Source organism: Triturus cristatus, chromosome 6 (genome assembly GCF_964204655.1).
Source record: "Triturus cristatus chromosome 6, aTriCri1.1, whole genome shotgun sequence".
NCBI classification, from domain to species: domain Eukaryota; kingdom Metazoa; phylum Chordata; class Amphibia; order Caudata; family Salamandridae; genus Triturus; species Triturus cristatus.
The window spans coordinates 1181638266-1181665371 of record NC_140589.1 but is presented as its reverse complement, the minus strand read 5'-3'; positions in this window follow the sequence as shown (position 1 = coordinate 1181665371).

Below are 27106 nucleotides of genomic sequence, written 5' to 3'. Positions count from 1 at the left end.
CCTTTTTTGGATAATATTGCATATTTTGCACTATTCTTGAACATGCCTGCTTTGAGCGCACTCCGTATGTGGTGCTGCTGTTTTGGAAACCGGTTAAGTCTTGAGGAATCTGAACCAGCTCCCCCAGAGGGGACGCCTAATAGGGACATGTACGTGAAGCACGGTCTTTCCCCTATAATGTACAGCACATTGTGGAGGAAATATACCAAGAAGGATCCTGAGTTGCGATGGCCTTTGTATGGATCGTTTGATATGCGTAAGATTGAGTATGTGGAACAGTGTATATGTAAGCGGCGTGCGAGACAAGACATGTTTGAATGTATACGATTGTGGGTGAAAGAAGTGCGTGAGCGCGAGAAACGTGAAAAAGCGGTGAGTGACAAAGAACAACGGAAAAAGGACCATGTGAAAGCACAGGAAGCGAAACAGCGTGAGGAAAAAGAACTGGCGGAAAAACAGGAGAAAGAGCACAGGTTGCAAATATCGGGTCAATCTACTGTTCGGCAGCCTCTTTATTCTGTCCTTACTAATCTTGAAGATGATTTTTCTCTATTAGATCGTTCTCCGCCACCTTATGTTGGCCCGTCCGCTCCGGGAGTCAAGGATTCTGGATTGCTCAAGGAGAAGGTAGACACGCGGTCCATGTTATCAACTGATCGCATGGGTGAGCTTCGGAAAGTTTCTTTTCGTGCGCTTAAAGATAAACTATCTCTCGCTGAATTATTGTCGTCTTTGGAAGGATGGCAGGATAGGGAAAAGTTATACTTTGCTGAAGTTTTTTCTGATGAAGTGGTTACTGCTTTTCGGAAATATTCCGAGGTCTTTGAGCCTGATGATATAGTTTTAGATTCTAAAGCATTACGTAACGGTGTCCTTTCTCCCTCTAAGGTACCCGATGCGGTTCGACGGCTGTTTGCGTTACGGGACGAGATGTTTGAACTCAAAGAGAAAGCGTGCCAAAAGAAAGAGGAGGAGGAGCGATCGAATTCAAATGCAGGCGGAAAGCAGTCGTCTATCATTCATTCAGATAAGATTGAACTAGTGCATGCTAAACCGATGCGAGAGGCAGTGCCTCTGTACGTTCCTCCTAAGGGAGCGGGAACTAGTTCGGATATGTCTTCCCCCGATGCTAGAGGATATTTTGTGTACAATTGGGTTTATACTCCTTGGCATAGGGCTGATGTTATGGCATTGAAGAAAGCACTACCCGATCCCCGAAAGAATCCTGCCGCCTTTTATGAGGAAGTTGAGGGGGCTTTAAATTCTTGTACTATGACTTTAGCAGACATAGATTTGTTCTTTGGGCTTATTTTACCACCGGATATGTGGAGATCCGTACGGAAAATAGATGATCAAGCTGTTTTTAAGGCGAAATGGTCTGACATAGAAGATGAGGATAGAGAAAGAAAACCCGCGCAAAAGCCGCCTCAGCTTATTTTAGATCTCCCAGCTGCTATTTTGACTAAATTGAAAACGATTATCCCCCTAAGAAGATTGATTGGAATATGTTAGCCTCATGTAAACAGAAGGTTGATGAGTCAGTTTCTGATTTCTTTACGCGATTTGAGGAAACGTTTCATGATTTTAGCGGTCAGTCACTTACGGATGATACGGGTCGACATCTTTTTGTTGATAAATATGTGTCGAATTTAGTGCCAGGAGTAGCAGCTCGATTAAAAGCGAGTGAAAGCTCTTGGACAACAACGTCTCCGGCATCCCTCCTGACGATGGCTCAGTATTATGAGCGTCAGGAACAAGAAGCGAAGGGTAACGAAGAGAAAAAGTCGAAAGATTTAAAAACAAAGGTGATGTTAGCACAAGTGTATGGTCCGCCTCGCCGGGGTGCTGAGAGAGGTGGAAGAGGATTTTTTTGGTCCCCCTTTTGGTCGCCCAGATGTAACCAAGGATCAATGTGCGTACTGCAAACAGTTGGGTCATTGGGCAATGGATTGTCCGGTATTACATGCACAGCGCCAGGGGCGTGGCCAGGGGCCGATGAGAGGTAGAGGAGGTTCTTCGGGCCCTAGAGGACATCCAAATGATCGCGCTCGATTTGATTCTAATATACGGCCACGTGATGAGCCTAATGTGTTTGATCGACGAAACCAGTATCAAATGTCCGATTATGAACGCCCTGGGTATCCCGATTCACAACATGCATAGGATTGCGTAGGATGGGGGGAAGAATCAGTTGAAGTGCCAGTAGATCAGAGGGGTCCTTATGTTACGGCACATGTTTTGGGTTCTACTGATCGGTTTCTGGTTGATACAGGAGCTACTCGTAGCGCTTTGTCCAAACAATTGGTTCCGAGGGCTCCCCTGTCTGGCTTAACAGTTACATCGATAGGGTTCGATGGTACACCTTCACTTAGCCCATTATCACAACCCCTTGCATTTCATGTTAATAAGTTTTCTACACCCTGTCCGTTTTTGCTTTCCCCGAACACGCCTGATAACATTGTGGGTCTGGATATGCTCAAACATTTCAGAGCCACAATCCGTTGCTCCCCTGAAGGAGTGCGTGTAATTCTAAACGATAACCATCCAAGGACAGGAAGGATATGTGTGGTTGCAGAGGATACCGTATTGACTTCTCTACCCCGCACTCTGTGGGCCTCCTCGGATACTGACGTGGGACAGATGGTTATCCCCCGGTACACATTAGGGTAAAGGAGGGAGCTGGGTTACCACGCCTACCTCAATATCGTATTTCGCAGGAGGGGGAGGAGGCACTCACGCAGACAGTGCAGGATCTCATTAAGGTGGGGGTAGTGGAGGAAGTTCCATATAATGTCTTCAATAGTCCTATCCTTCCGATTTTGAAAAAAGACACTGATACTAGGATTTATCGTTTTATTATTGATTTGAGGGAGGTGAATAAGATAGTGATACCTCAATACCCAGTGGTTTCTGACATCATGACATTGCTTACTTTGGTCCCGCCAACGGCAACCACGTTCTCGGTTATTGATTTGAAAAATGCTTTTTTTTCGATTCCTATTCATCCTGATAGCCGATACCTTTTCTGCTTCACTTTGAATAATCGTTCATATCGATTTTGTAGAGTTCCTCAAGGCTATACAGAAAGTCCTAGCATTTACAGTCAAGCATTGAAACGACAGTTGGATTCCTTTGTTTTACCTGAAGGGGTGGCCCTCATACAATATGTCGATGACATCTTGTTGGCGGCCGATACTCCTGAGCAATGTGAGAAGTGCACGTTATCTTTGCTTTCCTTTTTGGCATTGCACAACCACAAAGTATCGAAGAAAAAATTACAATTCTGTAGACCAAAGGTAACCTACTTGGGTCACCTTTTGTCTAAGGAGGGGCGTGCACTCACATTAGATCGCATTCAGGCAATTTTGGACACGCCAGTACCTTCCACACAGAAGGACGTGCGTGCATTTTTGGGACTCACTTCTTTTTGTAGGCAATGGATACAGGGTTTTTCACACATAGTTAAACCACTGTTGGCACTTTTGACGAAAGACACTCCAACTCCCCTTCCCTGGTCAGACGAGTGTGGGAGTGCTTTTCAACAATTACGACAAGCCCTTTGTTCAGCACCAGTGTTAGGCACCCCTGATTATACGAAACCCTTTACATTGTATGTACATGAAAGAGATGGGTGTGCGTTATCGGTTTTAGTACAGATGCACGGTGACCAGCAGCGCCCTTGTGCATATTTCTCGGCAGTACTTGATCCTGTCACCCGAGCGCTGCCTGGTTGTTTTTGCTCGGTTGCGCCGACAGCTGTGTCAATACGCCAAAGCGAAGGAATTGTGTTATCCCATAAGCTATTGGTGTTGGTCCCCCATGCTGCTGACGCCCTGTTGAATCAGACAAAGACGCAGCACTTAACTAGTGCTCGTCTAACAGGATATGAGCTGACGTTGGCTCCTCATATCACATTGATGAGATGCGCAACACTAAACCCAGCCACATTGTTGCCATTTCCGGAGACTCAGCCTGAGGCACAAGAAGCACATGATTGCATCTTTGTAACTGAGGAACAGACAAAGGGTCGTATCGATCTCCAGGATACGCCCTTTACAGATGTAGATGGAGAACTGTGGTTGGATGGGTCGTGCCTGAAGCTACCAGATGGTACGACTTCAGCAGCATATGCAATCACCAAGCTACAAACAGTGGTGGAGACAGCACGCATACCGCAGAAATCAGCTCAAGCAGCGGAACTGATAGCTTTAACACGAGCATGTGAGCTTAGTGCAGGATTGTGTGTGAATGTCTATACGGATAGCCGCTATGCCTTCGGGGTAGCGCACGACTTTGGTTTCCTCTGGAAGGAGAGAGGGTTTCTAACATCACATGGAGCACAGATAATGAATGGAGAGTTAGTTCACAACCTCTTGACTGCATTAACATATCCAAAGAAGATTGCCATAGTTAAATGCAATGCACATAAAAAGGTGATAGATAAAGTGGGAGAAGGGAATGCTCTGGCAGATCGAGTAGCACGAGATACTGCGATGCAGCCTGACTCCACTGCAATGTATGTTGTGAAGTCGCAGGCAGAAAGATGGCACGATGCTAGGAGAGAAGTGTTAGAGATACAGAGGACAGCTTCCGATAAAGAAAGGGAGCAATGGTCTACTGACGGAGAATTGGACGATGGAGGTTGTTGGAGAAATAAGCAGATGGATAAATGGAAGTTACCCATAGCTTTTGTACAACCTATGGTTCAGATGGCACATGGGCTAGCTCATGTTGGAGCTTCCGCAATTGTAAAATTGCTCACACAAGTTTGGGAGCTTCCAGAGATTGCTAGCACGGCAAAGAGAGTGGTGCAGACTTGTATGATTTGCCTGAAGTACAATCCAGGAAAAGGGACACGAACTCCAGCAGGAGGATTTGCAACACCCACTGCACCTTTTGAAGTTTTGCAAATGGATTATATTCAGCTTGAACGCTGTAATAATCTGAAGTATGTCCTAGTAGTGGTTTGTGCCTTCAGCAAATGGATTGAGGCATACCCTACGAAAGACAATACTGCAATTACTACAGCCAAGGTGTTATTGAAGGAATTCTTCCCCCGATATGGTGTTTGTAGATTGTTGTGGAGCGATAACGGACCTCATTTTATAGCGGACGTTATCAAGTATGTCATGAAAGGTTTGGGAATTACACAAAAATTCCACGCAGTGTTTCACCCTCAGTCTGCGGGATTGGTTGAGAAGTATAACGGCACTCTGAAGCTTAAGATAGCGAAAATATAAGCTTCCACTTCTCTGACTTGGCCGGATGCTCTACCTTTGGCATTATTGTCAATCAGATGAGTACCGCATTCTCAAACCGGTCTCACGCCATATGAGATCGTGTTTGGACGTCCGATGAACATTTGGGGCCCACCGAGACCAAAGTCAGTGTATGATGTACCTTGTGTAATGATGAGTGATTATCTGGCACAGTTAACTGATAAGTTGGTCTCTATTCGTCAACAGGTTCGAGAAGCGCTCCCCGACCGGTCCACAGGTGAAGGCCATGATCTCCGGCCCGGAGATTTCGTTTTGGTGAAATCGTTTGAAAGGACGAGCAGTCTAGAGCCGAGGTGGTGCAGTCCTGAGCAGGTCTTGCTTGCAACGAGAACGGCTGTCCGGGTCTCCAACCGCAAAAATTGGATCCACTCTATACATTGTCGTAGAGTGCCACCCGGATTGGTGGAGCCTGCTGTGTTGACCGACCATCGAGAAATCCTGACTGCGAAGAAAGGCCGTGCTGTGGACTCGGACGACACTGAGGAGCTCTTCCCGGACCAAGTGACCCCTGGAGCAAGGAGATATCACCTCAGACAGAGGAAGTGAATTTCTGAGTATCACAATACGTTGTCAGAGCAGCCCCTGGGTTAGTGAAATGGAGAGCAAATGAGGCAAGGGGGGGGGATCAGCCCTGCATTAGTGTAGTGACACCCGTCTTGGCCCGATGGTGAAGAAATCAACCGCTGCCTAGGGGGTAGAGTTCTGACAACCTTTCTAGTTTCAGGAAGATATTGATATTTGTTTGAAAATGGAGAAGAACATTTTTTGTGCGACAGGTTTCGTTGTTGCTATGGCGATTGCTGCTATAACCACGTGGTTTGTTGAGGATGTAATTCCTGCCCGTGAGTTGCTTGTTGTGTCTACTCCAGTGCCTGAGGAGCATTACTTCTACACCCTTCCATACCAAGAATTGAAGCATCGCCAGTCCTATCTGAATATTACTTTCATCCAGATGCTGCAGCATACCCACGTTGCCACAAATGCTACAAACTGTTAGATATGTGGTATGATGCCAGCCCATCAGAAGAAAGGGGGAACACCATTTATACCTCTCCCTTTCTCACATAACGGCTCTTGTAGAGCATGGTACACTTTGCTTTTTGCCACACGAAAACCTACAGTGGGACGATTACTTTTCAGACTTAACAAGGAGTGTCATCAGGATAAAGAAGGCTATCCACAAGCCAATGGGACAATATGGGAATGGGAAGAATATCGACCAGATAATGAATCAATTCCCTACGTCTTTACGAATACTAGAGACACTCATGAAAACGATAAATTTGTAATTTCAGTGGCACAAGCCCAAGCGGACATGTGTGTCCAAAGTGTTGGTCATAATTCTGTTGGTGTTAGTGATTGCATTGTTGTACTAAATATAGACTGACTAAATAACAGTACATTTCTAGCCTCCCACAATACTTATTTTGTGTGTGGTAATAAAGGTTACTATCGTTTGCCTGCCGGATGGTCTGGGGTATGCTATGTGGCCTTTTTATTACCCCCTGCATTCTTAGCACCTGCGTCTTATCATAAAGATTTGAAGTTATTAAACAACGTAACCGTAAATAGGTATAAACGCACTCTATCTGTTGATGACGTTGACCAGACGGATACCAGTTTGCAACAGTATATTGATTTTAATCTAGGACTGTTTTTCTTTGTTGGAGCTGCCTTGAATAGTAGAAAGGTTCGACGATTAACTAGGGTTGTAGAGGCTGTGACGAATCAAACTGCTGCTGCTCTCGGGAACATTACGGAAGAATTGCAGATCACTAGAATTGTTACATTACAGAACCGTATGGTATTAGATGTTATGTTAGCAGATAGGGGTGGAGCATGTAGAATTATAGGAAGTAGTTGTTGTGTGTTTATCCCTGATCACACACCATCAGTTTATCAAGCTATTAATAAATTGCATAAAATTGCTGCTGACATTCATACAGAAAATGGCACTTTGACCTTTTCTGGATGGTTTTGGACCTTAATTACTGCATGGGGATGGAAAGTTCTTACTGGTCTATGTATTATTGTAGCAATTTTGTTCACATGTTGTATGTGTATTCAATGTGGTCCTATGATATGTTCCCTATGTGTTTCATTCTGTATCCCCAATAAGAAAGCTGTTGCCGATGCCTCCTATCGAAAGAGCATAAACAAAGAAATAACTGAGATGATGAGAATCGATATAAATGATGATTATCTTGATTATCCTAGCAAGCCGAATGTCTTCAGCAAATGCTGAAAGGGTCGTCTGTTGTAAATGAAACAGCGATATGATTAAGCATTCACTGAAGACATGTGTTCTTCATGTCTAAGTTACGTTTTCTACTTTATATTGACTAATGTTCGGACTCCATTTTGCTTAGCCATCTGCCATTTTTTATGGCCATGAAACCACGTGCTTTGCACGAGAAGGGTCCTTACCTCTTCACTAGTCACTCCCGAGATCTGCTTAGCAACAGTCTATAAATAACCCCTTTGTGCGTTTGGTGCATGTCCAGAACTGACCACATCTGTCACTAATTAGGTTTTGCTCGAATGTGTTTTCGCGGGTCGCAAGAACTGTTAACTCCACCCATGTATTGATCATGTACTGAACATGTCCATATAAGGCCATAAACCTTGCTTCATGTTGTATCCGCCTACTTATGAGCCCCCCTATTGTGTATAAAAGGGGACCATGAGCACAAGTTCTTTGTGCTACTCTGTGCAATACTCTAGAGTGTTGCGTAGGTTGTAGGACCACCTTTGAAGGTTAATAAAGTTTGTCTTTGTATTTGCAGTTTCCGTGCCAATTTCCTTCTAGTACTTCGTACACAGAAGGGCAAACCCTCTGTACTTGCGGGCCTAGCTGGGGCCTGTACTCATCACTATGGCATCTGTTATTTCGTCTTTTGAAAATGGCTCTACGAGGAAATCCTGCATATATTTCTCCAGGTATACTAACGCGATTTCAGCAAAGTACTCTTCGCGCTCCGCGTAAGTGTGTGTTAGTTTAGAGGTATACAGGCGTTTTTAATAGGCAAACAGCGTGTCCCTGATGTCAGACGTGTCAGTTAGTATAGCCCCTTCGTCGGATCGGATTTCTGTAATGCAGGACTTGGAATACAGGGGCCTTAGTGGTTGTGCCAAAGTGCGCCCCAGGAGTTCGCCCTCACCATATGTGCGAGCCACTGCATATTTACCGAGGAAGTGAGTTCATTGCTCCGCCGCCTCCCGGAACTCCACTCGACAATGCTCATCCTCAGCGGAGTCAGGGGAGTAAAGTATAGAGGCTTCAGTAGCTAAAAGCTGTCACTCAATGTTAGCTAATGTCTTCCGCAGAACCCTCAGGACCCCAGCATGCTTAGCGATGGCCACACCGCAGATGTATGCCTTAAACTTAAAGGCATCCCAGAGTCGCCCATGTGTTCACCGATCCTGTATTTAGTTCAAAGTATTCCTCGATGGCATCCCTAATTTCCGAAACAAATAAGTCGTCATTTAACGCTCTACCCGGAAACCTCAATTGCCGTTGGTGTCCCTCAGGTCTAGGGAGATGAAGCTTAAGCACAACCGGGGCATGATCGGAGTAAGTCCGGGGGAGTATGTCTATAGTAGTGTACCAGGTGGTGGGGGCAGGGGAGAGTAACCAGAAGTCTAATCTGGTCCAGGTGTTGTGTGGGGCAGAATAGTGTGTGAGCCCCAGATTCACTGGGTTATGAGTTCTCCATGAGTCAGAGAGCTCAAATTCTTCGCAGATGTCCAGTAAAACCTGCCGTGCCCGAGTTTTGGGGGCCTCTACATTGGAAGAACTATCAATGGAACTGTCTAGGAGTAGGTTGAAATCTCCACCGATCAGCAACCCACCCGTGCATACCCGCACCAGCTTGGCATCTAGTTCATGGAAGAAGTCGGGGCTGTCGACGTTTGGGGCGCACACACACACAAGAGTGACCGTGTGGCACATCAACTTACCAACCAGAATAGTGTATCGCCCCTCTTGGTCAGTCAGGCAGCATGTCAAGGAGAAAGGGAGACGTTTGTGTATGAGGATCGCTGTACCCCTGGCATAGTTACTATAGTTAGAGAAAAAGCGGTGAGCCCCCCCATCCCGTTGCAAAGTGTGAAGTGGTCGCTTTGGGAAAGTGGGTCTCCTGTAAAAAGGCTATGTCAACTTTATGTCGCTGCCGATAATGTATCACATGTTTGCTTTTTTTAGGGTTGTTAAGCTCGCTCACATTCCAGGTGATTAGCGAGAGAAGTGAGTGATCAGATATTTCAGGGGCAGCAACCATGTGTGCCAAGTATTAGATTAATGAAGAAAGTCATGGTGGCTGTTAATAGGCAAATGTCATGTTTGGAGCCGGAGTCATGAGAACATTGAACGTTATGAGTAACCTCCCCACCCCTCCACCCAGCCTCGCGTTCCAGTTCACAAGGCAAAGAACCCATCAACCATGCATCGAAATCATCCTGTAAACAACCCATATATATAGTTAAAAACCAGCACTGACGCATTACAAGCTGTGAGAACAACAGTGTGCTACACACCTAGGGGGGAGGCAACGCTTCGATGGCACCCAGCTAATGTAGGATAACTGTGATGTGTTATGTGTGCTGCACCAAACATCATAATAGCAGAAAATCGAGCCATAATATAAACACATCATGCAGCAGTTATAGGCAATTAATAGAACAATTCAGGCCTGCCAGTCATTCACTCAAGAGGAGCTCAACACTGGCAACAGATCCGCTATGTGGGCGAGAAGAAGCTTGTCCAACCTCCCTCCGTTGGCCATCTGAGTTCTTATAGGACCTTCAAAAAATTTGTGCTTCAGTAGGATTGTCAAAGATTCAGGAGCGCCCGTCGATGTCCACAACTTAATTGAGCCGGATAAAGCATTCCATATCTAAGGCCCAGGTTCTGCAGCGTCACCTTGACACCTGAAAACTTGCGGTGAGCCTCCTGAACTATGAGGGTGAAGTCTGGGTATAATGAGATCGATGATCCCTGCCACTTCAGTGCTCTCCATTCCCTGGCGAGTCTCAGCGCAGTGTCCCGGTCCCGAAAGTTCAAGACACGAGCTATTATAGGCCTAGGAGGACAGCCGGGGTTGGGTCGAGGTCCCAATGATCCCTGCCACTTCAGTGCTCTCCATTCCCTGGCGAGTCTCAGCGCAGTGTCCCGGTCCCGAAAGTTCATGACACGAGCTATTATAGGCCTAGGAGGACAGCCGGGGTTGGGTCGAGGTCCCAATGATCAATGTGCCCTTTCCACCACAAATCCAGGGGTAAACTCCTCCTTCCCAAATAAATCCACTAGCAAGGATTCCACAAACGTATCCATTCTCCCAGTGTTCGTCAACTCCGGAACTCCAGTAATACGGAGGTTGTTGCGGCGGCTGCGTGCTTTCAAGTCCTCATTCTTTATTGCAATATCTTTAGGATTTTTTCCATGCGCTCCAGCCTCTTCGTCGACTGCGCGGAGCCATCTTCCAGAACCGATATCCGGCCTTCTACTGTGTCCAAACGTCTGTCGTGGATGTCTAATTTAGCGCCCAGAGTATCCAGGCAGTGTTCCAACTTGTCGAACCTGCTGTCCAAGGCCTTGAACCTGGCCCTGAGCTCTGCCAGTAGTTCGGGATTAGGCGTTGGTGGTTCTGTAGCCGCCGTTGAAACTTTGCCACCCTCAGCCATGTCAGCACCGCGATCTTGTATACCGTCTGTGGCAACAGGGAACGCAAGTATCCTCTGCTTGGGATCCTTCCTGCCCATATCTAAGTGGCCCAGGTGTGGGGAAGAACGTGCCACCCACAGTGCCAGCAGGTGCAGCACAGTTCGAGGGCGCTGTATGGCAGTGTCAAGGGAGAGCTGGTAGTCCCACTGTATGCAGCCACTCAGCGGCAAGGATCACCAGGGAATAGTCTTTAGTTAATTCACAGCAGAGCTGAACAGCCTTGAGAGTTAGTGGTGGCTGGCCCAGACCTCCAACGGGCAAGATTTGGAGGATATGGCGCTCCGCAGTATAACGGTAGGGGCCCTGGCAACATTAGCGGGCAGGCCGGTCTGGGCGATGGTGCTGAGGGGTGGGCAGACTGAGATACAAAACCAGGCCACAGGCCAAAGGCGAAGACGGATAGCCCATCCGGGCAGCAGAGTTGCAGAGCCGGAGGCGGGACCGCACCCGGTCAAACCCAAGTAGGTCTTCGTGCAGAGAATGGCGGGCCCGCAATGCTCCAATTTACTCACCCCAACCCTGCTATCGATCACGGCCGGATGACCGCCTTCCTGTCACTCTCGAGGGCCCGGTCCCCTCTGCGACCTCCAGGAGCTCTGTCGATGGATTTCACTGCGCCCCCGCTAGAGCTGGGAACCGGGGGGGGCCTGTGGTGGTCAGTGTGAGCGGGGAGGCGGGAGAAGGGAGCTGTACATGCACTCACTGCTGCCAATTCTGCACCCAGGTACTCGTACCTGGCCCCCGATACAGGATACGTGCGTGCCTATGGACTTTTAGCGCCGGAGCTTCAGGAAGCCGCGCCGGAGGCCGCCGCTGACTCCGCCCCTCCAAGGCCCGAGGTGATGATTAATCTAGTTGCGGTGTTGAAAGCAAGTCCATCTGTGCACCAGCAGTTGCGGAGCTCGTGCCGGGCATTTCGGTGGCTCGATGGTCCATTATTTCTGAGACAGCCAGGATCTTGCAGGGCACCATACGGAGCTTCAAAGCCATCTTGGTCTGCGGCTTGGCCACCCCCTTACTTGAACTAGTTGATGGTGAAATGACATGAATAAAATCTGCTTTTCTCTGCAATGAAATAACCACAGACGGGAAAATGTTAAATGTTTATCTAAATTAAATTAATGTGAGCCAAACTCAAAGTACAGTACAGTCTCCGTCTCTCATAGAAGGAAGATTCAAATTAGTAAGACTTTTAATGACGATACTTAGAAAGGAGAGGATAGAGAGAGCAGCACAATTTTAAATCTACAGAACATTATAATTACCTAGGATGGTGTGACAACCGACCCCTTAGCCAAGGAGTTGGAAAGGTCCCCTGGTAAAGGTCAAACGACAAAGACTTCAGGACAGGATTCAGGACAGGATAAGGTCACCTCTTCTAGGTCCAATGCCTGCGTCGCACCCCTCTCTGACACTATCTTCCACCTCGATTCTTCCGCGATCTTCTTCTAATTATTTGGCTTAATTTTAAAGTCTGCAATACGATTCTTCTTCAGTATTCGCTCGTCACTCCAACAGCATCCCGAGCGCTGCAGCATTCCGGTTTCTACGTTCTTTTCTAACTAACTAAACTACCTCAATTATACCTTTTTAAAGTCATGTACCACCCATTAATGTTTCAAATTCATAGAACTCCTAATTCTGGTTGGACAGGCAAAAGGGGATGATCATCACACCATGCCAGATTTTCGAAATTTTCTTTAGTTCATTGTCTAATGATCCCGCCCCTTAATTTTTATTCATAAATCTTTATTCCCACCTGCATTCACACTTTTATCAAACACAAAGTATACATTACGTATACATTTTCTTCCTTTCACAGGACATCGTCCTGGTTCCCAGGGTATGTTGCTGTTTCTTTCTTGGATGGCATTCAAGCAATACAGAGCTTCTTCTGGTTTACTTAGACTGCACATGTGTAGGGGTCACATGGAATATAGACTTTGGCCTTTTACAGAGGCCCGAATATGAACTAATAAGAAAAGTCAAAAAGAAGTAAATTAATTTCAAAATAAAATGATTTCACTGTATACCACCTATCTCTACTCTAGTCCCATTTACTTACAAATGCTCTCCTCGTAATAGCAATTAGTAAAATAGCTTGGTTTAGTTTCAGCAAGCAGATGCTTAGCATGTGAGCTTTCAAGCGGCCATTTTAGATACGTCTGCGCAGGTGCAGAAAATTCCCTCCAAGCGACAGCTCGTCATACTACGTAGATGCAGTTGACGCATGTGCATTACCATTTCCTGCGTTAGAAGCCATTTTAGATATCACTCGAGTTACTTGTTAATAGGACACATATGCAAGCTTCTCCCCTTCTCTATAAATGGAATGTAGTGCATATTAATTACACAATACACAATTAGTATAACGTTATGAGTTACATGAGAGGATTGTCTTCAAGCAAATCTCTTTTCTACGAGTCCTTGCTCCATCAATCCCCTCTCTGATGGCATTTTTGTGCCATCACAAAATTACCCATCACAAACCAGATGCCAAATTTAGCACATCTCAATTCCCTTTCCATTCTTTTCATTCCCTTCCCCATTTTTATCTTTTAAGTTTTTCATTTTCTTGTAAGATTCACCTTTCATTTCTTCTAACAGTATTTCTTCATACTCTCTTTTCTTTCCTTTTCAATTTACTTCATATCTTTTTCTATTTTTACAACATTTACACCATATCATTATTGCTAAGACTAATATTGTTATACCATTTATTGGTAGTATTATTTGTCCTATAAAACTCTTTCCTATATTAGTAAACCAAGTCCCTATTGAGGTAATATTATTTGGTAATTTCTTCCATACACCATCAACTTCCAGTGGTTTCAATTCTTCCAGTTTCGAAATATATTTAATGTATCCTTCAATTCTACGCTTTTGTCCAGTATATAAGTGCAACAATGTTACGCGTTCAGCATTTTACAGACTCCGCCCTCTTTTGCTAATAATATATCAAGCGCAAGTCGATTTTGTAAAACCATTGATCTAATTGCAACCATTTCTGTATTCATCATTAGGAAACCCCCAGCAGTATCAGTCGATAGACGATCAACTACTGTGGATAATTGACAAATTTTACGTGAATTCAGAATGACTCCCACTGAAGGTGTAGTGGAGACGGAATTTTAGATACACACATTGCTATGTTAGCATAAGCGTCTTAGAAGTTAGAAACGCCATCTTGCCACTTTTGCTGCTTTTGCACACGACACTGCAGATAGTTGTTATTATATGAAATCTGTTTGCCTGCCTTTTCTTCACATGAGAACGGTCTGTTGTTCACATCCCTAGACGTGCACCGCGACCTTGGTCTGAACATTGTGTGCAGAAACAGTCAGGGCCAACAAACAATGTATGCTTTTGAATTCAGGTTGATCGTCCCACACTCTAGCCATAACACGCACACACCTGCAAATATCTGAAACTCGAGCGCCTTTAATATTGCAGTTTGCATGCATTAGACACACACTTTGGAGAAGGCTTTTTCCAGACACAAAGCTGATCCTGTGATTTGATTCACCTAAGCTGATATTTATGGTATGGGGTTCCCCATTCAAACCTAGAGGCCTTCGATTAGTTTAATAATACTAGCGAAGGGAGGGTGGTTGTATTCCACTATCATTTGTAATATGATTTCTCCCTTCATTTTCTATGGTATTGTAACAATGCTGATGGTTTTATTTTTAATCAATAGACTGCTTATGTTAGCCAAAGTACTGCATCTTAGGACACGTAGTTTATAAAATAAACGTTTCAAACTTTACTGTGTCTCTGATTACTCTTGTTGTGGACTGATATGAGAAGAATAACGAACAGGTATTTCTGATTCCCACCATTCCTGAGAGTACTCGAAGTCGCGTGTTCTGGGTTGTCTAATCATTGGTCGCTTCAAGATGATACGGAGAGCGAATGAGACACTGATGCTAGTCGGATAGGGGTTCTGGGTACTGAGGTGAGTTTTTGGTACACCGCAATTCACTGAGGTCCTGGTTTCCTTCGCATAGTTCTGTGCGTGAGCAGAATCCCTGCAACATGGCACACCTAACGTTTGGTCTTATGATTTGAGACGCCTTAGTAGTGCTTATATTAGTCCACGACGCCCTCACTCTTGTTTCCGGATAGCGGGAGTGACGGTTTTAACCTACCTATTAGGTTAATTGGTTCAATCAAGCTTGTCAATTAAAAAGGTTTTTTATATTTTTGAACCCTTGTGCTACTATAATATAGATTGTTTTTCTTCTCTGTGTCCTTATGGCTGCGTTCGATATTGCGGCGCATAGCCGAGCACCTCTCCGGCGTCATTTGACGCAGTTCGGGGTACCGGACGATGGGATGGCTGTTACTTTTGTGGTGAGTACCGATGCATCATATCCCTACGAGTTGTTTTACTCCTGGGTTACTATGCCGGCGGTGAATGCGGACGACAGTACGTTTCACTCCTACACTCCCACGCGGGTCCCAGCAAATTATACGCCATATAGGACGCAAGAGATTCCTATTTCGGCTTGGCAGCATCGCATTTGGTTTAATGGCGCCCTTCCCCATACGGTTACACTGGTTCGATTAGGCCCTTTGTTAATTCCGGGGGCCACTTGGCCGGTACTGGCCGGATTTACACCTCATCCTCGTTATTTGAATGCTACGGTGGATGAGTTATGTGTCCTCCATACAGCTCTGATTACAGTACAGCGGGCTTTAGTGCAATACGTTTCACGCAATGTACAGGTGGGGGCACCTGCTGTTGCGGGGCACCCAGCTGGCCCGGCCGGGATTGTCATTAGTCCCATCATGGTTAATTCGGTAATGGGCAAGCGCCCACAGAATAAGGACGATTTGCCTTATTGGCTTGCTGAGAAATTTGACCAGCTGGAAGCAGTATTTCCCCACTCTTCTCCTGTGGAGAAACACAGGATTCTCACCATTAGTTTGCAGAAGGGCTTAGTCCCAGAAGTGGCCGATTGTGACAACTGGGGTAAAGTTTTACAGCGGTCTACTCGAAGTGCTTTGGCACCCCGTCTATGGCCGTGCTTCCCTCTGTCAGTAAATGTGTTCAAGATCAACATGGTCCGGAGGCGGCGGTCGAGTTGGGAATGCGACTGGTCGGTGTGTTCGACGTTTTGGCCTCTCTCATCCTTGGTGACCTCAAGGGAGATGCGGTACACTTCCAAGTGGCGAATGGTTTAGCCCTCGTCGACGAACTTGATAAGCCCCGAGAGTTGCCTAAAATTATTGCGGAAGCTTATAGAAGTATTGGCCGCAGTAGTTTGGGGATTAAGCCTACTATTGTCATTCCAGATGTACAACAGCAAACTAAGGCGAGTTCGTCTTTCAAAGACGATCGTCCAACTTTTCCTAAACAGAATTGGAGAACTAAGAAGCAGGGAAAGCAGCAACAGAAACGGGGGTCTCGTCCTGCGTCCCCGGTACAGGCGACAAGTGAACGCACATATGATTTGCGCGATCGCACTAAAATTAGGTCACCTGACAGATTTCAGGTTACTGGACAACGTTCTCCTCGTTCTTCCCAGGAAACATCGGCCTCACAGTCCGGTGGCGGAGAACGTGTCAGGGGTCGGGGTGCCCAACAAGGACATGAGCAACCCCGTCAGCCTGACGGTAAAGGCAAGCAGAACGAGTTTGCACGTCAACGTCCCCCGTTTCAGAAGAAGAAGGTAGCTGCGCTAACAACGAGGTATGCCACAGATAGCGAGAACGCAGCTTCAGAACCTGACATGGGCACTAACGCTGCTCGACAGCGCAGCGGAGGTTACAGTAGTGCGGCAAGCACTGCGTCCATATCTGGAGGCGACAGCAACTGACACGTTCATTACTGTAGAAACTGCAGAGACTAGAGTGGCTCCCCCTGACAGACTATATGACATAGTCCTTTTAATTGAAGGTGACATACAACATACAATACAGGGGATTTTTTAGGATAATCTGACCTCTACATATGATATTCTATTAGCAGAGGCGGACTGGCCCCCAGCTTTCATTTTGGTGGCTCCAAGAGGGGAGGAGGTAATCCTCTCATCCTTCGCGCACACAGTGCTGAAGGATCACACTCAAACATTTGCAGAAGAGTGGGCCCAGGCGCTTCCTCCGGCTTTGTACCATACTCAGGTTGGGTGGGATAAATTATCGCCAAGCCATGAGATTCCTTTACGGTCTATGCCCCAGCCGCAACCCCAATATCCCATGTGCCGCGAAGCTAGATCTCACGTTGCGGAAATCCTTGAACAATTGGAATATCAAGGTGTTATTGAAACCTGTGTGTAATCCGATGAATAATCATTTATTCACTGTAACTAAACCTGATGGGTCGTACCGCATAGTTTTAGATTACTGGCATTTGGACTCTCATTGTCGGACTTGTGCTGTACAAAATACCCACAGTTCAGCCCTCATTGATAGTCTTGTGAGAAATAGGTTTAAGACCACGCTTGACATATCCAATGGCTTTTACAGCCATAACCTGTCCTCTATTAGTAGTCAGTGGACAGCGTTTACTTCTGGCGGCAAACAAAAACAGTTCAAGAGATTGGCCATGGCTATAGAAACAGCCCTGGCGTCTTTGCCACACATGTAGTCTCTCTGTTAGAGAGCATTGACCCTGATGTGTACTCGTATGTTGACGATATCTATCTCACAGACGACGAATTATGGCCGCATCTGTGTCGCGTTGATCGCATCATTGTTATGTTTGCGGACTTCGGTTACAAATTCAACTTTGCGAAGTCTCACACTGCAGAGTATACAGTGTTGTTTTTGGGCTACGAGCTCAACAATGAAGGTCGAGGATTAGCTCCTCACTTCCTGGAGAAGTGCGCATGTCTGCGTGCTCCAACAACACTGAAAAAACTACAATCTTCGCTGGGTTTCTGAATTTCGGGCGTACTTATATTCCCAATTATGCCCAGCGTATCAAGCCGCTATATGCCTTGGTACAACCTACTTTTTCTAGAGCATTCAGCTATCTTGCAATCTTTGCAGGCTGATCTTCTTGCTTCGAAATACTTGTTGACACGTGATAACCACACTAACCTGGTAATAAGAATTGTGCCTGGCGCAGTGGGTTTCACATACTTAACGTTCAATGAGGGTGACACAGTCCCCATTGCTTGCAAATCACACCTGTACACTTTGGCTGAAATGCGCTTTTCCACAGTCGACATTTTTTTGACTGCGGTGCAGATGGTGATTCTTAAAGAGCGAGTTCTGTCGCAGGGAAAACGCATGTTGGTTGTCACACCGTATCCTGCTCTAGAGGCAGTGACAAATGCCAGTGTACCTAATTCTAAAGCTTTGCATCCACGTTGGATACAATGGGCCACTTCCTTGACATCACCAGATGTCACCTATATCTTTGATGCCTCATTACAGACTCAGGAATACTTGCAGTATGAATTCTTTCATCCAGCTCCTCTGTCTTTGCGCCCGCTTGAAGATAACCATTGTGTCATTTACACTGACGGTTCGGCGCAACCGGCGACGGAATCAAGGCATGCTTATTCAGCCGCATGCACAATTGTAGCGGGTACTTTCGTGAATGGTGAATTCAAGTCTGATGTTGTGCATACGCAGTCATTGGGTGATTGTACTGCACAGTTGGCAGAGCTACGTGCTCTAGTGCTTGCACTTGAGTTTGCTGATCCTTGTGTTACTACTCTTATAGTGAGTGATTCGTTTTACTGTGTTCAGTCTTTTGATGACAATTCATTCTTTTGGTCTCAGAATGAATATCGCGTATCCAAAGGTAGTACAATCAAGCATAAAATGCTTTGGGTTCGAGTGGCAGAACTTAAACAGACTCTGCATCTCGTGAATGTAATTCACACTCTTGGGCACCAGCGAGTTGGTGTCCACGCTGTCGGGAACAGCTTAGCTGACGAAGCAGCGAAAACAGCAGTGGCAACATATCTAGTAGCAGCAGTTACAAGATCCAAAAGTAAGATTGATGATGACATCTTGGCAGCTATTTCTGCAACTGAGTAGGGCAGTAATTACCCTAGAGGTTTCCCTTCTCGGTACTCTTATCATTTAAGTCCTAATAAAGTCCCCTATGTGAGAATTAACGACGTTGGTGACAGATTGATTCCCAACGCGGACTGCAGACCGTCCTTGATAACAGCGGCTCATGAAGGTATGGCTTCTGCCCATGCCGGATTTTCAGCGCCTGTTACTCTCTTACAACAACGTTACTGGTGGCGCGGGTTGTATAAACACTCGTGCTTATGTTCTTGATTGTGACATTTGCCAGCAGATTAAACCTTCGACTGCTGCACGCCCGCCACAAACTCAGTTGTACATATCTAATAAACCACTTGGGTGTGTTTATTTAGATCACTGCGGTCCTTTCTCCTCTGATACTGCGTATAAGTACATCTTAGTTGCAGTTGATTCATGCACACGTTTTCTTTGGGTGTGGCCACAAGGGAGTGCTGATGCTCGAACTGTCATCAGGGATTTGCGTGTCTTTGTGGGAATTTTCGCATGTGGTACCCTTCATTCTGACCAAGGTCCTGCGTTATCCTCTAAGGCGTACAAAGAAGCCATGAGATCTTTGGGGTCCAAGTCAAATTATCGTCTCCATACCGGCCTGAGGGCAATAGTGTTGTGGAACGAATGAACCATGACTTAAAGCAATCCCTGACAGCTAGGGTTTTAGGCACTGGCAGGAACTGGTTAGCCCATCTGTATAACGTTCAACGTGCACTTAATAATCTCCTAAGAAGGTATCTGGGTGGGCGGACCCCATACGAAATGCTCTTTGGCATAAAAACTTTGTCGTGGACCTTGATGGTCTAGACATGGCGGCGTCAGCCGCACCCTTTGAAGTAGATGATCACTGTGCTGTATTACAGAATCTACAAGAGACCAGAGACAGTCTTGCAAAGCAACAGTTGCCCTCCACAACTGATCCTGCGCTTCAGATTCCGATAGTCGGCTGGCTACCTCGAGTTGGTGACCTGGTCCGTGAGAAGGTGGAGAACAAGGAGTTCAGCCCCTCTTATCGTGCACCGGTACCAGTGCTTGGCGTGCAGGGTACAAGAACAGTCATTTTACTTCCACTTCCTGGTCGCAAGGATAACAGGTACATCTCCATTGACAATGTCAAACTACACCGAGTGGCCGATTCTTCTTACTATGACTCCAGCGGTCTCTTGCTCTGCGATACTGAGAAATTCTGTTTTGGTTCCGGCTTCTATCACCACGCCTGATATTGCCATCGAGATACATACAGTTACTAATCCTTTGTTGCCACCACCGGCTGGTGGTCCACCTGAAGATACTGAGTATGCTTATCCCACAGATGTGTCGTTGCCTGGTCTACAATCAACTGCGGTTGACCAGTCACGTTTTTCATTTGACACTAACTCTATGACTTCGAATGCCCAATCGAAAATTTCTATTTTTGCTGTTTGGTTTAAAAGACATTTTTTAATTCCCCCTTGGACTTACATTTGGCTGATTCTCATAAGTATTTTTTTGTTTGTGTCCATTGGATTTGTGGTGGTGTTTTTTCATCTTTTTAATGGACACTATCTCACCGAAAGATCTGCAATTAGACTAATTGATGGAACTTTGGCCCCCCACTCCTCATCACACATCATGAAAAGGGACCAGCCATTTGTGAATGTTACAGCCTGGTCTGTGTTGGATGGGATTGTGTGGGATGCTGTTAAATTTCAAATTCATGGTCCCACAGAGGTGATTAATGTCCCCAATGTACTTCTATGGGAGATGTTGTGAAACAAAACATCCGCTCTGATGATTGGGACGTTCAGGCCATAGAGGCACTCTTTTCTGATTTGAAATATTATGCTGCTTTTGATGCTGAAGATTTGTATTTAGACACAGCTAATTACGGGGAGTTGTTTTGATATCAAAACTATGGCAATCATTTCCTACATAAAGCCAATACATTTAGAAATGTTAATTATACATAATGGGAACATTGTCCAGCACCATTGGAAGGCAGCTCCAGAACTTTAGTAAACAAATTTACATATTTTACTGACTTCAGTGTTTCTGAACCTGAAGCCTTTTATTTTAAAATGATGGTGGAGTCAGCTTCAAAAGTTAGTCTGACCCACACTAAATTATTGTATTCCAAATCCTTTATGGATGAATTGGCTGTTGGGAGCTATGAGCTGTGGAAAGATACTATTGATCTTAAATCTGTTTGGGGCTCTAAAACATGGCAGGTTCAAGGAACAGAGGCTCTGCATCGTGCCTGCCTCATCCCAAACCACATGTTATTTTTGAATTCTACCATTTTTCAATACTTCCAAAAAGCTTAATTCCCCCTCTTTTCCTGATCTGGGTGCTTATCCTAAATGGGACACTCACACAGATCTGTCCTGTGATACATTGCAGTCATGTATTACTAATACATCCTTCAACATTTCAGAATTAGATCATGAAGGATGGTTGATATGGCAGATGAGCTCAGATTCCTGTCAACATCGTTTTCTGGGTCTACAACCTGGATATACACAGGTTCAAGTGGACCCTCGCTTTGAATCTTCCCATTCGGTTACTACCGACTCTGTGGGGAAGTTATGTCAGACCTGGCTGCAACATTCCACCTTGGCATCTGTTAAACTTCATTTATCAAGATTGCATGACAAAATAGATTTGAATGATTTTGTTAAATGTCCTGTGGATGGCAGGTCCAAAAGATGGGTGTATGCTATTTATAACGAAGTTTGGAAATTATCGCAAATTGAAGCTGCTTCCAGATTGAGAGCTATTGATCAAGCCAGTAGGGAGAAAGTGCTAGCTGTCATTGATAATAGCATTAACACCCTTTCTTCCAGAATTTACACATTAGATAATATTGTTTCATCTGCAGTAGATATTGTACAGGATGATCTGTCTGTGTTATATCATGGTCAAAATCAATTGCGTTCTATAATGCAGTTTGCATGGACTTTGCAAACATTGAAGGCTGGGAAAGTTCCCTGGGACTACATGAATACATCGTCTTTATTCCTGCCGTTTAATCTAACTACAAAACAACAGTTCATGTCATGTCCATGAAAGATGCAACGTATTCATTACTGCGCATTGAAAAGTTAGAACCTTTGCCTTTATCAGTGTCCAAACTGAACTCCGCTGTGTGGCTTATCCACAGGTTAATCATCTTGCCATTTCCTTTGTTTAAATTCAGTTCCTGTATGAAGCATTATGTCCTAGGCAGATATGAACCATTGGGTACTACTTTTCTACATGAGGTTTTGTCACTTCCATTTACATACAGATGCATGAGAGAAGGTAAAGAGGTTTATTTGAAAGGTGAGGAATGCACTTCCACACCTGATCACTCAGTAGTCTGTAGGCACATCCAATTGCATGGTGCATGCAACATTCAGGCACCGAATTTAGCTTGCATCCTGAAAGGGATTCCAGTGCCGGCTATTATGCCCTCTTTTACCTTGTTAGCTAACGGTAGTTATTTGCTTTTAAATAATGAGGCTAGCTGCGGGATGCTAGTGGGAATTCCCTACATTGTGACTGTCTCACAACGAGTAGTCTGCTGTAAAAATGTCCTTTTCCCACCCCCGCATGGGAGACTGGATGTATCCATCTGGCCTTCCATCCCAACCTTGAAAGCAGAGTTCAACAAGATGAGCAGAATAAGGGCTCTATTGTTTCAAAAAGAGGTCGCTCTGACTTCCTCCCGTGAAACATTTGTCCTTCACGTAGCAAACACCCGCACCGAGGTGCATGCGCTTTTAAATACTGATCTTCCCCTTCATTTTGGTGCCCTGATTCACACTATATTCAATGCCTCGTCAACAACTGGCTTGGCACATTTTTTCAAAGTTGTGGGCTCCGGCCTCGTGACCTCCTTCCTAACTATTTTTGGTGTGATAGCAGCATTTTTTCATTCTATTTTTTCCAGCGTCTTTGGCGGGCTCCTGTTGATTCTCGCCCTCACGACTGGTGTGCTGCTGTTGGTCTGCTTACTGCGCAATGGCTGCACAATTTGTGTCACACAACAGCCTGTCCTGGCTGCTCCATCTTCGCAACCGGATGCTTGAATATTATGGAACATTACCACTGGCCACCTTAAGCATAGCCTATGGATTGTCCTTCCGGTGTTCCTACTTTACTTGCGTGCAACCTGTTTTTCATTGCCTAGATTGTCCTTTTGAATGGGCTCTGGATTTGTGCTTGTCAAACTCGGTGTCTCCTGCCCCGGATTATGATCAACTGATGATTCCCTTAGTGGCTCATGAGTTGGACTGTTCTGGTATCAGGATTATGGCCTGTGGAGCGGCACATGGAGTCCTAGGGAATTGGGACATCTGTACAGCAGCGTATGACTTCTTGGCAAGAAGTTATCTTGAAGAACACCAAGTTGCCCTCTGATTGTGCTAGAGGCTCCAGTTATCGAAGAACATGTATGTTCATTTGCCTTGTTAGACTGGATGGCAGAAGCTTTTACAGAACATTCTGATTACTTCTTCTTGGAGGCTGTCGCGACTTATTGTGCTTACACATTGATGGATTAACTTGGATGTCGTCCAACTTTCCTTGTACGAACTACACATTTTTTTTTTTTATTCGACATTTAGGCTCTGCTGAGCATTTGCTAGATGTTGCATATTTTTTCCTTTTTTCGCTATCTTTTTTTCATTTTTTACTCTGGTTTTTCGCACTTTCACTCCCATTTATATCGATTTACAAAAAATGCACTTGGTTCTGTCACTGTCGAACTTGAACTCTGCATTCCTAATTTGTATCCCTATTTGTTCGTGGTCCAATGAAGGGAGGGTGTAGTAGAGACTGAATTTTAGATGCACACATTGCTATGTTAGCATAAGCATCTTAGAAGTTAGAAACACCATCTTGCCACTTTTGCTGCTTTTGCACAAGACACTGCAGATAGTTGTTATTATATGAAATCTGTTTGCCTGCCTTTTCTTCACATGAGAACGGTCTGTTGTTCACATCCCTAGACGTGCACCGTGACCTTGGTCTGAACATTGTGTGCAGAAACAGTCAGGGCCAACAAAGAATGTATGCTTTTGAATACAGGTTAATCGGCCCACGCTCTAGCCATAACACGCACACAGCTGCATATATCTGAAACTCGAGCGCCTTTAATATTGCAGTTTGCATGCATTAGACACACACTTTGGAGAAGACTTTTTCCAGACACAGAGCAAAGCTGATCCTGTGATGTGATTCACCTAAGCTGATATTTACATTATGGGGTTCCCCATTCAAACCTAGAGGCCTTCTATTAGTTTAATAATACTAGCGAAAGGAGGGTGGTTGTATTCCACTATCATTTGTAATATGATTTCTCCCTTCATTTTCTATGGTATTGTAACAATGCTGATGGTTTTATTTTGAATCATTTGCCAGCTTATGTTTGCCAAAGTACTGCATCTTAGGACACGTAGTTTATTAAATAAACGTTTTAAACTTTACTGTGTCTCTGATTACTCTTGTTGTGGACTGATATGAGAATAATAACGAACAGGTATTCCTGATTCCCACCATTCCTGAGAGTACGCTAAGTCGCGTGTTCTGGGTTGTCTAATCATTGGTCGCTTCAAGATGATACGGAGAGCGAATGAGACACTGATGCTAGTCGGATAGGGGTTCTGGGTACTGAGGTGAGTTTTTGGTACACCGCAATTCACTGAGGTCCTGGTTTCCTGCGCATAGTTCTGTGCATGAGCAGAATCCCTGCAACAAAGGTATCAATGGTCTAAATGTATCACCTACTATCTCTAAAAAAATAGCTCTTTTTCTACGGATTAGTTCTTTATTGTTTTCATTGCTTCCAGTGATTCTTCTTAAATGGTAAACTTTAGGGAATACTATTCCAAAATAGCAACACCCGTACCACCGTGCAGGTAGCTTAAAATGAGCTTTATTCCCACACACATAATAAAATCCAGTATGTAAATCCAGTATTTGTAAAGCGCAAACAGCTACCTGAAGGCATCCTGATACTGGAGACTGTCGGGAAGATTAAGCAAGCTATTGCCCAGAGTCACATGCTGCTGGGCTGACCTGCCGCCGGTGCCGGGGATAAAACCGTGAGCCCCAGATTCCAGCGTCAGTCACCCTGGCCATGGCGCCACACCAGGAAAAACTGGATTTGTTCCCCCTTTTAGTCCCCAACCTCCAAGAATCAAACAAATATGTTCACACTCACTGGACCCAATAAATACATTGTTATAGTCAGTCTTCAATCTATGGAGGCAGATCTCCCCTTTCTTTTCAAGATCTAGGGACATAGCAGCATGAGTCTTGCCAGCCGCATAAATTCCCTCTTTCCCAGCCCAAGGTGGGATATGGGGTTTCTTTTCAGAGGCTTTTCTTTGGAAGACCTGTCTCCTTTCTTCAACTAAATTCAAAAATATATTTTCTTCTTCATGTAATGAGCATGTTAAATTTTCCTTGTGTGCTTCTGCTATATCTATTGTCTTCATGGTTAAGAAAAATTCACCCATAAACTGTGCAACTTGATTACTAAGCAGTGGATTCATACCCTTTTGAATAGGAATCTCTGAAAATATCACATCTAAGTTTGAATAATAATACTGTAACTTTCCTGTTCAATAAAATAAATTGGTCATAATACTACATGAAATGCCATATGTTAACAGTAAATGATGGTAGGTGACGCCCTCTGCTATTGAAGCTGGTAGTTTCATACATACATAACAATCACTAATCTCCATGGTGTCTACATACTGAAATAATAACTTTGTGAATACATTTAAAGCAGTGTCGTTATCTGTCACAGTGTGATGTAAATCTAAATCATCTGGTGCTTCTAATTCTACTCTATCTCCCTTTATGTTAGCCAACCTTTCATTAGTGTCTGTGTTATTTTTCTTTTCTGTTATCATTAAGTAAGGAACTGCTATGGTTAATAATAACCAAGCTATGATTACCAATAGTATGCTACATATACAGATTCTACAGCACTTCTCTACACAATTTCGTTTTGGTCCTCCAATAACCCTATCTTCAGCCATTTTAGTCTAAGAAGGTTTCTCTTCTTCTCTTCACTTTGCTTTAGGAATTTTATTTCTTTTGCTACTTCAAGAAGGTCTCACTTCTCCTTCGCAATTATTTCTTTGTCACTTTCTTCATTTAAATCTAGATTCTCGAGTTCTTCAAGAATCACATAGGTCCATTCAGGGCCTTTGAACTTATTGTTCAAGATTCTCAGTCTTTGGCTTCTTCGTCTTGCTTTCTCAGTCAACTGTCCAGTCTGACTAGTGACTTCATTTACTTGTTCAGGTTCTTTGCTTATTGTTTTTAAGTGATATTTTAACCTTTTGACACCACCTGGCCAGTTATCACCTTTTCTGACCTTCTTGGCTTGCACTGCACCTTCACTTTCCTCGTCTCTTTCGAGAACCCTTTTATTTTCGTTATGTTGTAGCACAATTTGATTATCTTTGTCTTCATAGTCCCTCGCTATCTGTCCTTGTACAGGGCTTATTATTGTGGCTTCATCTGCCTGAACATGTTCTTCTTCCTCTATCTGACCCTGTTCAGGTCTTATTTCAACTTGTTCTTCTTCTTCCTGAACTTGTTCTTCTTTTCCTAACTGGTCCTGTTCAGGTCTTACTGCACCTTGCTTTTCTACAGCCTGAACGCGTTCTTCTACACCTGTCTGTCCCTGCTCAAGCTAATGTATTTTGTCGTTTGCCTTTGTATTGTTTTCTCTCCCTGTCTGGTCCTGCTCAGGGTTTCCAGCAGTTTTATTCACCCTTTCCTGCCTGTGTTCTTCTGCACCTGACTGATCCTCTCTAGTTTCCTGTCTTTCTAATCTGGATCTGCTTCTTGTCTTAACAATCACCTCAGGTATGTCAACCACTGGTATCCAGTCTTCCTGACTTGTGCTCGGTTGTTCTCTGTCAGCTTCTTCAGAATCTGTTATTCTAGATTCTTCAGCTGCACACCCTTCAACAGCCTCAACTATTTGTGTCAGTTGTGGTCTTACTTCCTCAGGAGCTGGAACCTTTTTTGTATGACTGGTATGTATCTTGTTAGGCAACCTTGCGCATTTCAGTATGACCTGTCACGAATCATCCCACCTGGGTGCTAGGCA